This window comes from Barbus barbus (genome assembly GCF_936440315.1).
Source record: "Barbus barbus genome assembly, chromosome: 38".
Classification (NCBI taxonomy): Eukaryota; Metazoa; Chordata; class Actinopteri; order Cypriniformes; family Cyprinidae; genus Barbus; species Barbus barbus.
This window is the reverse complement of record NC_136716.1, coordinates 21,665,366-21,679,698: the sequence shown is the minus strand read 5'-3', so window position 1 is coordinate 21,679,698 and position 14,333 is coordinate 21,665,366.

The following is a 14,333-nucleotide window of genomic DNA, read 5'->3' as shown; positions in this document are numbered from 1 at the left end:
TTTTTGGCATGTCATTTTTCAAGAGACACTTGATGAACAACCAAATACGCAGTGCACCTGGTTTTCACCGGGCTACTGTTGGCTCGTTCGAAAAAAATGCTCCTTTTAATGACTGTGGGTCTATAGGCAGCGTTTCTTTTTCTCTGTTTTAAATATCCCCATACTTTATGCAGTCGTTTTTGTATCAGTCTTCCCTATTGTACTGAAAGAAAACAATGGAATGTACAGATTTTTATATTATGATTAATATTATTGTTGTTCTTATTATAATTATTATTATTATTGTAATTATTATTGTACATGCTATTTTATTTCATTTTTCAATAAAACGAGATTGAATGGTCAAAAGTCACTGTGTTCCTTGGGTTACTTGGATTGGTAAGTTCTTTAAATAAACATTGGGAACACTGGAAAGACTAACCATAACACATAAAACACAGATATACAGCTTGAATGTTATAACCTACGGACAGCTGCTATAACATTGTCTAAAACTCCTATAACAATATATTTTAAAGACATCCTAAAAATACATATTCTTTAATTTATGGATGTTTCTTCAATTTAAGGTACTTTTATGTCCCAGGGATTGATTTGAACCTTTTTTGTGTGTGTTTATTATATTATGGTAATATTAAAATGGTCTTTTTTTATTTTTTCAAATGCCTTCATCAATATATGTGCTACTTTTAGAATGCCTTTATATATAAATTGCCTTGTTTTACCCTGTACAGATTTTCCATCTTAAAATTAATTATGCTGAATATAAATTAATAAAATAATATGATCATTTCAGTACTTATTGTCTAAAAATTATTTAAATTCTATATAGTTTAAATAATTTCCAAATGCTTAAATTACACCAAAAAGTCAGTCATATTATTTCAAAAATGTAATTTCCACCACAGAATGTTATCAAAAACAAAACTACAAAACATAATCGGACAAAAAAATGACAATTCTTCTGTGATGTATTTACATTCACTGATATATATTGGATAATTCAAATAAATTAGACAATGAAAAGTATCTTTAATGAGAGTTTATGTTCAAAAAGAATTCAGGACTAAAAGTGCTCATATTTGAAGAAACACCCATATTTTTTATTTTCCATCTCAGTGGGTTCATGTCTTTTATCTACCTATTTATCAAAAATGTCTTTGGGGTCAGCTGTATCCCAGGCCAGGTCATGGCCACGACTTACGTAAAATAGCCTGTTACCGTGAGATATAAAGCAGAAGCTAAATATCCTCACAAAAACCCACTCATTTCATTCCTTTTAACTCAAAGCAGCTCTTTGTCACATCTGTAGAAAGAATATGACCTAAAGTGAACAAACGTATTACAGATAAGTGAAAAGCAAACCCGTGAGAAAGAAAAAACCTGCAGTGCAATTGTCAACAAACTGCTGGGGTTGACATCTAGAGCTTTTAACGCTTTAAAAATTATCCCCATCAACGTGTCATTTCTTTTTTCATAATTGTTACTAACTTTAAAGGACTCACTTTCACACTTCTCGCACCAGATCTCTGTATGACCTACCACCATTATGTCAAGATGAAGAATACCAGTTTGTTAGGGAAAGGAAATTAGATCTTAAGTAATACCAAATAGGGATGACTGTCGTGCTCTGCACATCCAGCACAAGATTTGTGTTTAAGAAAAATTATGGAGAAACTTGATTCAGATTGGTGCCATGGAAAATATCTCTATACACAGGAGGCTTAGATTGACATTAATGTCAGCTGAGGTAGCCTGGATTTTTGGAGCAATGGAAAAGGAAGGAACTGTGTGTTTGTGTGTGTGTGTGTGTGTGTGTGTGTGTGTTTGAATGTGTGTCACCTCATTTGCTCTGTTCGTTAATACTTATTGGCAGATAGATGATGTAGATAGAGACAAGAAGAACGATAAAAAAGAAAGACAATATGAAAAAATAAAAATACACCTGACTTTTCGTACTGTAGAATATTAAGGATTTTTTCAACTGCATTAGCGGTAAAGATAACTAAGATGTTGTAACTTGGTCCTTGGTCTTAAGGCATGGCACCGGACATTGCATTATATGTCTTCAATATTTCAAAATTAAACATGTACATATTTTAAACATGAATGACTAATACACTGGAAAAACATAACATAAAAAGTAACAAAAGCAAAAACACCAAGACAGACCAGCAAAAATTTAAATTAAAATAATTAATAAAAACATATTTTAGGATCATTGATACTAATAAGATATAGTTTTTATTAATAATCTGAATTAGTTTTTTATCATCTGTTTTCATTTTAATTTTTGTAAAATTTTTGTAGTGATTTTTAGTATTTTCTGCCGTAATTATAGTAATTGTTGTGTTTATTTCATTTTTATTATTTTTTTAATGTCTATATACTTTTCATTCATTTTATTTAGTTTTAGTATTAGTCAGTTATCTTTGTAAATCAACATAAACTAAATGAAAATGAGAAATGTTGCCTCGGCAACTAGCTAAAATAAAATAAAATATTTTATTTCAAGTAAATAAATAGTTTATGGTTTCAGTTTTAGTTTTTATTAACAATAGTTAACAGTAACCCTGATGGGAACATATGTGCCAGCATAATTCTGTGAAAATCATGCAGACAGACTGTAACTTACAGCAATATAATGGCTCTACACCATATTTCAAGAAAGTCACAGTTGTTTATTTAAGACTGAATATTAAATTTAGATTTAAATAAATCCAGATTTAGATTTATATTAAATTGTAAAACAGGTATTATCATGTACAGCAATTAGAAGGCAATAATATATTGTATAAGCGCAAATATTTTACTATGTAGATGCAATGAATTATACCAAACTGGAAGATTTAGAAGAACTGGATTATACCAAACTGGAAGATTAGAATGAAGGACAAATTAAAAAGGTATTGTATAGATGTAAAATAAATTAAAGTTTAAGGATCGTTTGAAAAATGATTCAATCTCACACAGAAGGGAGGTTATATCGCATGGGACAAGCTGTTACACTGGTGGGAAAATAAGGAGTAGGGTGTCGACCCTTTTCCGGTCACACCATTTAATATTCCATTTATTTATTGAATTATTCATTTAATGCGGTGACCAGGAAAGGCGCTTTGAGCCTGTGCTTCCTGTCTGAAGGGATCACATTGTTGGGCAAGATGCATGTAACACTGCTTAGTAGGTGATTTTTTCCCCCTCCACTTCTATAATTCCACCCGCGTTTTTTTAGATTTCTCATGAGAGTCGAACATGCTGCAACAAAGCTTCAAGAGACCTCATAACTGATAGGTTCTGAGAAGGTTTTTGTTTAAGCTCATTTATTTAGATTGAAAATGTTGTATTCTTCAGTCAATTACAGGTATGCATCAAAGCAACCAATATAATAAATAATTCATTCTTAATGATGTTATCGAATGCATTTTTATTATTTAATCCCCCTCCCCTGAGCTTACGTACTTTTTTGGTTTAGTTTTCATGCTTTTAAAAAAGTAAAATTCTCATTGCATATGAAATAAATATTTTTTTTTATTAGTGAAGTGAAGTGACATACTGCCAAGTATGGTGACCCATACTCGGAATTCGTGCTCTGCATTTAACCCATCCAACGTGCACACACACAGCAGTGAACACACACACCGTGAACACACACCCGGAGCAGTGGGCAGCCATTTATGCTGCGGCGCCCGGGGAGCAGTTGGGGGTTCGGTGCCTTGCTCAAGGGCACCTCAGTCGTGGTATTGAGGGTGGAGAGAGCGCTGAACATTCACTCCCCCACCTACAATCCCTGCCGGCCCGAGACTCGAACCCACAACCTTTGGATTACGAGTCTGACTCTCTAACCATTAGGCCACAACTTCCCCCTCATTTCCATTACATTTTAGCATAATAATTACATTTTAGATTGTGTGCATATATATGAATATAAATATATAATTATCTGAATATACAATTGTCTGTTTGCATGTGTTGCCTGCATTGTTTTAGCTTTTGATTTACTAAAGGAAATATGATGCAAATGCACATCAATGTTGAAGATGTTTCTGTACATTTTCTAGCAATCATGGCACTATAGCAGCATTAAAGTATTACAGTGTTCTGCTGCACCCTCCACAACTCGTGCTCAGAATAGGCCTGTAAGACCAGGAATTGCTAGCAAATTGTGTTCTGCGCTAATTTTGTTACATTACATGATTTGGATAACTTCTTTAGAGAGCACTAAATGGCCACTAAATCAGTGCACGTGAAAGTAAACAATGCTATCAGCGAGCACAATTTTCCCCTTTTCATAGCAGAATGTACCTTTGTATCGCTAAAAGATCAAGGAAAATGTTATTACTCATGCTATGACCCATTTAATTGTTTTATTCATCCCATATGGAAATATTAAATTGCCTTTTTATGGTGGTATTAAAAAGTTTTTTTTTTAATTTAAAGAATCTAACCAACAATGAAATGTCCATGAAAAGGTTAATGATTTTGAGGTCTGGTTTATCTGGAAAAGGATCTGCGTGAATCAGTCCACAAACAGGTGATTTCTTTTAAGATTTTCTACCCAGCTGTGATCTGAAGGGAGGGTAAACAATGCTGAACTCAGCGGCCCCTGTCCAGGCAACACAAAACAATCCGTGTACCAAACTATCACCGGAAAAAACCTTCTAACAAGCCACCGTCTGGGAAACTGCTCTATCAGACACTCCGAGCTCTGCTGTAAGTCTGTGATCCTCACGCTGTTGTGTCTGTTTATTGAGCACACTATTCCGGTTTCACACGATCTCCCGCTCAAATTCTGTCATACTGAAAACATGTAGAGTGCGATTTCATAACTAACAGTTACATGAAGTATGCAGGACATGACAGAGCATGAAACAATATGGAACATGGATTTAAACAATCAACGCTTTTAGAGCTGATGACATGAAATCTTTCAGTTTCACAGCAAAACCCCTAATAATAAGCGAAACAAGGTTTTCATACTGTGAGGTCAGAACAGATCAAGAAACAGTTGTGAGAAAGTGAGAAATAAAGAACAGTAAACACCAAATCCACAGCACATACTGTGAATTATTTATGGGATTAAGAATTGCAAAAATGTAATCATAAACTTCGCTTGAACTTTCCTTAGTAGGGCAGAACATAGGAGATTTTGTACATTTCTATTACAACTATTAACATAAATAATATTAAATAATATCATAACACTGTCAGTTTAACACATCAGATAATAGCTGTGGTAATTTCATCAATACACACACACGCACGCACAAAGACTAACATGAATACATAAAACAGTTTCTCAATGAGATTAAAAAGAACATTTTGAAACCTGTGGAATTTTGAAATATTTGCAATTCTCAGAACCTTTGGAATTCTGTCTGTTTTTCTGATGTAAGTTCTCCATTAGAAAAAAGGAAAAAAGGACCCTGCTGTTGCTGGGCAGCATGTGTCATTTTTAGCGTCTTTCTCAGAAACCCTTCTTTTAATACCAGTTAAATACCTTCTTTTAATGCTACGGTTTGTTCTCTATGGCCTTAGTGGCATGTCAGTAAGCTCATTCATCCCCTGGCCTGCCATATTATTTGTTAATGAGAATAACTTGGCATAACCTGTGGTGGGTGGGAGATTTGTTCCTGATATGGGTGCAACAAATTTTTGATGAATATTGCATGAATAAAAAAACAGATTAATAATTCAACATTCGATACACCTGTATCAGGGGATGTCACCTATAACTGGGCTGAATAGCATGTGATGCAACCATGCAAATATTCATGAGATCTAATTACTGAAAGTTTCAGAGAATAGCAGGTATAGTGCGATAGCACCGCAGAAACTGATGATGCTACAAACATTCCCTAAAGTTTCCAGCATCTGCCAGGTGAATGAAGCCCCAGGCTGCAAGCTGTGTCCTTCAAAATGGATTTTACTGGTACTTACAAAATTGAGCAGTAATGTCAGGTGATGTATTGTACAAATCGTTTTTCCTCCTAAAGTTTGTTGGTAATGGAAAAGCAGTGCAGAATTTAAGGTATGGTACAAAAAGGTACCGTAAAGAACTTGCAAGAACATAACCAGCTCCAAAAGACAATGATACCCAGTTTTACACCAATGTCCAAAACCATGCATTCTATTTTAAAGCTTCCGTTATAAAGGTCAAATGCACTGATACTCAAACTTTTAATTTCATGTTCCGTCTGCTCTATTTCACAGCATCCTGTTAAAAGTATTAAGACCAAATATTTAGCTCTGGCTCAAAGACCTTATAGCTCTATATATCAGTTATAAAACCAGATGATACCTGGACAATTTTTACACTTGACGGTAAATGACAGCCTCATAAAAAAGAACATTGAGAACATTTTTGCACCTTAAATGGGAATGTCTGCAGAATTTCAATGTGTTCCCTTCAATCAGATTTAAGGAAACCTTGAAAGACACCACTGTCAAGAATGTTAATTTAATGGAAAAATTGTGAATATATATAAGACAGACAGACAGACAGACAGACAGATAGACAGACAGATAGATAGACAGACAGATAGACAGATAGACAGACAGACAGACAGACAGACAGACAGACAGACAGACAGACAGACAGACAGATAGACAGATAGATAGATAGATAGATAGATAGATAGATAGATAGATAGATAGATAGATAGATAGATAGATAGATGTAAACTCGGAATTGCAAAAAGAAAAGTGAAAATTCTGAGATTATATGTCTCAGATATGCAATAAAGACATAATTAGCATTTTTATTTATAATAATAAAGCGCTATATAAATGCTTCATTCATTCATTCATTATGTTTTATTCTGTAGTGGAAATGGGGTGCCATATTGACTTTTTCAACTCAGTATTCTGTAACAACATAGATAGATCCACTAAAACAGCCTGTAGTACTATTTCTGCAGGACAAGGCATGGCCTGCTTTTTTGTTTGTGTGTGTATCCCGCTAAACAAACATCCTCACATTTCCCCTCCTGTGTCGGACGGAATTAGCCCTGATGGACAGGAGATAGACCTGGCATATATAGATATGACCTTGATGGAACAATCGCACAGTGTGAAGCAGAGTTCAGGCCTTTAGCAGCTGGTCTCTGGTAGACGATCTGGACCTGGCAAGGGGTTCAAACTTAACAAATGTTCCCCTGGTCGCTCACAGTTATAAACTGCAGCTTTTAGATGTGGGATAGAATAAGGACCGGTGATGCAGAAATTATTTTGATTGGTATTTTCAAGTCAGTGTTCTTCAAGGGATATGAGAGACTGGGACTAGTTTTAGGTCAAAATTTTCCAGCAAAAACAAGGAATGTCTGATTTTAATTTAATCTCGAGTCTTTTCGTGATTGCCACAACATTCTTTTAGTAGTTCAAGAGAACAGTTGTGATGGCTCTCAACATCCACTGCAGGCTGGAATGAAGACTTGTCATGACTTAAACGTCATTTATCTCTCCATACATTTTCTGATCTAGATGGGGTTATTTGCTCACTGAGTCATCTCTCCCATCTCCTGGGTCACTGGGGTAATGTTGGTGAAGAGACAATGAAGTTGTATTTTTCCATTCATCTATCCCACTATAATAATCCTGACTGAAATAGATCTGTGTTGTAGGGAGAATTTAGTCCGCGCTGGGCAGCTGCAATATTATAGCTCAAGTGTTAATCCCACATATCTTTATAGTCTGATAAAGATACTGGAGATTGTAAAATTCCAAACTTGAATGCACATCCATCTTTTTTTGTTTTTTGTTTTTTCAATCAGCTGGTATTTATTGGTTTGTTTATTTTTACTCCTGTCACCCTGAGAGCTTTCGTCTGGTTTTTATCAGGACAGTGGAAATCATCTTTGCTTTTAATTCATCATTGTTTATTAAGCTTCATCATAGTTCTGACCGCTAGACAAGGCTGAATGGGGACTCGAATACCACTTTTTTTTTAACCCCATACTTGTCTTCTTTTTAACAATTCACCACTTATTTTGAGGTGAAATAGCTTACTATGGGGTCCATATTAGCCAAACTGAGAACAAATTAGCTAAAAAATAATAATAATGGCTCTTCTGGGAACACTCATTTTATATTTGTATATTTTTTATAATAGAATTCATAATAGAAATGAAAACTTATTTACTTTTTGTTTTCTTCATTCAAATTTTTTTTTACTGTAATAAAAAGCCATGAAGGTTTTCCGTAAAAGTAATGTGGCTTTGAATCGAGTTGTTTTGGTCCCCAATGACACTGTGACATTCAGTTTGAGAATTTACTAATTTAAGTAGTCAGCCTGAAATTTACTCTTGAACATTTAGCGAAAAATCCTTAACGAATACGTGAATATGTAAAATGTTAGCCACATCTTGAAAGCGGTGTAAGATTCTTTGCATAAAAGTGTCTGCCGAATACATAAATGTAGGAATAGATGTTAAGTATGTCCTGTAAATTATGTTTAGGGCCTTTCTCTTACGGAAAATAACCCTGGTTTATTGTAGTAAAAGTATAGTAACCATGGTTTTTTGGTGTATCGATTACCATTTGTATAACCACAGTTTTACTACAAATACCATGGTTAAACTATGGTTAGTATAGAAAACCATGATTAATTTGTAGTTACCATATAGTAACCATGGTTTTTGGTTTTATTCTAATTAAAACCATGGTTACGTTTTGTAAGGGTTCCGTCACGATTTTTCCTAGAAGTGTGTCTGTTTCAGTTCAGATTCATTCAGTTCAAATATTTACGCTTTGGTTTAACCAGAGCAACAATAACTGTTTGACATCATCTCCAAAACAGCAGAATAAACAATGTTGTCAAGTCTCTGTCCTCATCCTGATCTAGTAATGCTAGACGTACTTCAGGAAAAGGGAAATCATTTTGTTGTCATGACCATTTGGTCTCATGGTCAAATACTTGTGTTTTTCAAACTGCAGAGTCACTCAGAATGACAAAGCATGTGATGTTTTGCAGCTCCTTCTTCTTCTATGTGCACAGCCCCATCTAACGACAGGCAACAAGGAAGAGCCATCATCATCATCATTAGCGAGCTCATGCTAATTTAATCCAGCCACCCTCCAGTCTTATTTTAGAACATGACACAACCCCCTTCCTACTCCACTAGTGAGATTACATGTTGCTAATTGAATTTCTCTCCTTTCTTCAAGTTTGTTTCTTACTATAGCCGTAACGTAAAAACAGAGGTGAGTCAAGGTTCAGAAAGTAAAAGTCCTCCTCAGTATTTTGTTCCAATCACCTGGATTTGCTAATTAGCACAGTTTTTCAGCCAGGAGGTAGAACTAATTAGTGAAATCAGCTGGCTGAGTTCATGAGTGGAATAAACATATGGCAGGACTTTTACTTTCTGATCCCTGGACTTTCCACCGCTGCGTAAAAAATACAGTAATGCCGCATATCAAAAAATAACAACCACAGTAATGCATCAAACTCACGTTATGAAGTAAATAGGAAGCACATTTGCCTAAGGGGCAACACCAAAGGACATTTGCACAGTTGTGACCTAATGATTAGAGAGTCGGCCTTGTAACCCAAAGGTTGCGGGTTCGAGTCTCAGGTCTGGCAAGGATTGTCGGAGGTGGGAGGGAATGTCCAGCGCTCTCTCCACCCTCATTACTTACCAGACCCTTGAGCAAGGCACCAAACCATACCCCCCAACTGCTCCCCGGGCGCCGCAGCATAAATGGCTGCCCACTGCTCCGGGTGTGTGTTCACGGTGTGTGTGTGTGTGTGTGTGTGTGTGCACACTTGGATGGGTTAAACTCAGAGCACAAAATCATGTGACGTTACATTACATCCTTGTGTCTTTAGTGTCTAAGCAGCATGTTTAAAATGTGGCATGTGTATCTCAATTCCCAGAATGCTGTAAAAAAGCATGAGCAGTTATTAGATTATGTATGAGTGTTTGCAAGGACACAACATTTATCAACATGTTTACGAAGGCCTTGTTGCCAAGGGGAAAAATCAAAAGCATCAAAACAACATCACTATTAGGAAAAAGCTCATCTTGCGCATTTATTAGCACACTGCAGACACATAAATACAAGGTACTTATTCGGTCCTTGGAAACAGAGGATTAGGAAAACCACCTGTTGTACTCATAAATAGGGTTATGCAACATTTTATGTCTGAGTGCGCTCTTCCTACTGAGTTAGCATTACACAGCATTAAGTCTGGTCTGATTTAAAATAGCCCTGTCAGAACAGTGATTTGTTCCTCACATCACACACGTGGCCGACACTGATGTATGGATGGATGTGGGGCGAATGATAGAAATTTCAGCCATCAACCTGTTCCGCTCCATCTACTCCTCATCTGCGGTAAGTATGTGAGATCTCTAGACTTATCTCTTACTGTGTCACATAGTGTTCATGCCAAATGGGCTTTTCCTGAGGTTAGTATTGGCTGTGATTACAGCAGATTGCGGAGTTGTCATATCAGCACATCTAATTAATGCTAATTTGCTAAAAGAAAAGAATAAAAAATTCAGTAGCCTTCAGTTTTTCTCTTTGAAGCAAGAAATTAATGCTAATTTGATAACGGCATTGCAATTTTTTAGCACAAACAAAATTATGCACACGGAAAGAAATATATACAGTGCCCTCCAAAAGTATTGGAACAGTAAGGCCAATTCCTATTTTTGCTGTAGACTGAAAACATTTGGGTTTGACATCAAAAGATGAATATGGGACGAGAGATTAACATTTCAGCTTTTATTTACAGGTATTTTCATCTGGATCTGATACACAACTTAGAAGATAGCACCTTTTGTTTGAACCCACCCATTTTTCATGTTCTAAATTTTAAGCAAAAACAGAATTATTCACATGAAAATAAATACTTTTAAAAACGCTTATTCTCCAGTGCTTAGGACAAATGTTGGGCAAATGTTAAAATTAAAAGGGACATTTAGCTATTTAGGAGAACACTGACTAAATACTGCCTTTTTCAATACAAGTCATACAGGTTTGCAAAGACTTTTGCAGGCATGAAAATAATTACATAATATATAGGCAAATTGTCTTAAAATTACTTTCATACAGTATCTTTAGTTTATCTATTAAAGTAAACTAATAAATATAATAAAAGACACTTCAATATTTCTCTTTGAAGCAATTATTGGCACCTAGTCTGTACCATGTCTATGGTGTGTAAACCGGTGGCCAGACCCCTGACAGCTGGGATCACAGAGCCAACAGTGTGGGTGGATCACGTCAAACAAGAGGGGTAATGAAAGGTCAGGAATTTCATGAACAATAGGAAGAGCTTATTCTGTCTGCGGGAGCCTGGCATGCTTTTGATCGAAATATAAAATGAGGATGTGTTTAGTGCAACAGTGGTTTGGTTGCACAGGTAGCAGCTAGTCATTTTCCAACCAGTGTTGATTAGCTTTGGATCGTATGACTTGATTTTTTTCTCAAAGAAAAGAAAAAAAAGAACATTTGGAATCACGAGAAATTCTCTCATCATAATATCACTTATATTTTGTGATTAAAAACCAGACAAAAGCTAACCTCGGTAGCTATCAGCTCAGGCTCATGTGCTAGAGTGGTTGTTTTCTTTTACATGGCTCACTGCTCGCAGACTAAATGTTTAAAGTGAAAGATTCATCAGCAATTAGGGACTGGTATTCATCCTGCCCAAGTGATGCAACAGGACCTGACTTATAAAACAAATGTTGACTACACATCTAAATAAACCTGTGAATTTAATTTGGAGGTGCAAACATGCCATATCGTGTCATTTTATATGGCATCATATCACTGCATATCATCTGGGGGATGGCTGGACTTTAGTTTAGCGTGGATTATAGTCTAACTCATAGTGTAAAATAGTCTAACTGATTGCTTTTAGATTGAAAAGCTGCCCATAACTCCTTGGTCTAGGATCTGTTTTCTTCGTAATAACAGCATAACGAAATAGATTTGGCAAACAATTCAGTGTTATCTTCTGCTTTGGAAAGCGTCAAATGATTTTACAATGTATTTTCCCAGAGGGGAGCAAAGTAGCCAGTCACAGACATGTTTGTTGATTTCTACAACGCAATGGCCAATCAGAGGTGTTTAGGTTGAATCCACGCACTCAACACTTTTTGTCCAGCGCTGAGTTCTATCATGCTCGTAACTTCATTAAGACAGTTTTTAATAAATTTAAACACTCTTTGCATGCTGCATATGATAATATATTCAGAATGTAAATAAAACTTGTCTTTTTCATGCTTGACAAGCAGTCACGTATGACACAGAGATAGCTAACTACTACACTATATAGATCAAGATAATAATTTCAGAAGCACAGAATGATGTGATTCTGCAACAGAGCCTGGTCCAAATGCAGAATTTAGGTAAGGAAACGGTTATTAATTATTTGTATTGGCTGCCATGCCAAATCGTGCACCTGCTTGCTTTTCTGTTTAATTTAAGTGTTTTTGTGAACAAATATGCTTTAACAACAAATAAGTTTTAGATTTTATAATAAGGTTCCATTAGTTAATGTATTAAAGTGTATTAAAGTGTTAGTGAATTATTGTAAAGTGTTACCCAAATAATAAATTTTGAGCGTTCACTTGAAACCAACCGCACCCCCCATCAAGAGGGTGGAGTAACCCTTTAACCAGGAACCATTGAACTTGCAGAAACACCAGATTTCATTTCCAAGAACTTTGCATATGCATTTAAAAAAGAGATTTCTAATAGATTCTAATGCATGACCATTCTTGTTGCATTACCTTGCTGCTTTATTCAAGGCAATACACGTAGAATCTTTGCATGGGCTATTCCTGTTAGTTTGCTGACAAGTTTTTTTTATTTATGAGGAGGAGAAGCCGTTCCCAAAGTACCCTTACAGTAAATGAGCAGCATTTTGGAAAACCCTGCCATTAAACTGACCTGCATTTAAACACTGACCCCCAGCTGACCTCATATATAGCACATTAGCATGTGTGAGTTTCTGTACGATTGTATCAGCTGCATACTGGGTTGTTTGTCTAGGGCTGCCCAGTTGTGAATGCATGTCTGTTTATAATTATAGGTGTGTATGTGTCAGTCAGTGTGAGAATTTATCACTTCTTTCTCACATGCATTGGCAGAGTCTGAGCCGAGCTCCATTTGACATCCGCAGAATTCTGGGCATCTCTCAGCACACACGGTCATTTTGGAGGCCCACACACTCTTTCTTCAACCTTCTCTCTTGGTCTCTCTCTTCCTCTCTCTCTGGCTTTGATATCAAACCGGATTACCCACAATGCATTTGATACTTTTATCAACGGTGACAACAGTTGTTTAGGCCAGAACAGGTGCCAGTCTGTACTAAAACCCGAGCTAGGATAATGTCAAGGACATGCAGGTTTCTCGATCTATGCGTGAAGCCATTCTGGAAGGATTTTGAGCAATGAACTTGCCCTTCCAATGCTGGCCATCTCGAACTAAAGCAAAGCTGACGGACTGATCCTCAATGACAGTAAACAACACATAGGTCAGGCCTCTAGGAGACTGCCTTTGTGTCACTACATTAGAAGTTAATAAATCTCTCCCAACCAATGGATATATCTGGCCAACCAAATATAATCTTCTATCAGTTTACGCAGTTATGTCATTTGATTTCTGCAGACTAGTCTCTAACTGTCTTAAGTCTGGCTGTAAACATGTAATCCTGGCTTTAAATCTGCTTAAAGGAATGTAAAGTGTGTGTTGCCCCTGTTGCTGAGTATAAGAGGTCAGTCGCTAGTGTAAAAATAACACAGTTGCACTGATACCTTGAGGGCTACTCAAAAGAGGAATATCCGCAGCTATGACTGATATATGATAAACCTCAATGGATTACTAAAATTATCATACAAATAACCATAGTTGTCATAATATCTTTAATCAGCAGAAAAGACCCATGCATGTTGATTGTTTACATGCTCAAGTTTATAGAAACGCATGAAATGCAAGAAAAATAGCAGGAAAAAATGTGCAAGTTTATTCAGAATTTTTCAACAGCTATGGAAAAGTTTTTTATTTATGAGGAGAAGCCGTTCCCAATGTACCCTTACAGTAAATGAGCAGCATTTTGGAAAACCCTGCCATTAAACTGACCCACATTTAAAACACTGAATTTAAATATTAAATTAAATTTTAAAAATGAAATGACAAAATTAAATTAAACGGCTTGTCTTATTTTGCAGGTACTTAACCTAGCATCTTGGGGTGAAGGCTAATATTAAATATATTATTAAATTAACTTCATCATATTCATTTCAACAAAAATTTACATTTTGTTTTTTTACAAAAACAGTTTTAAAACATAAATAAGTAGGAATCAAAATAACAAAAAAATA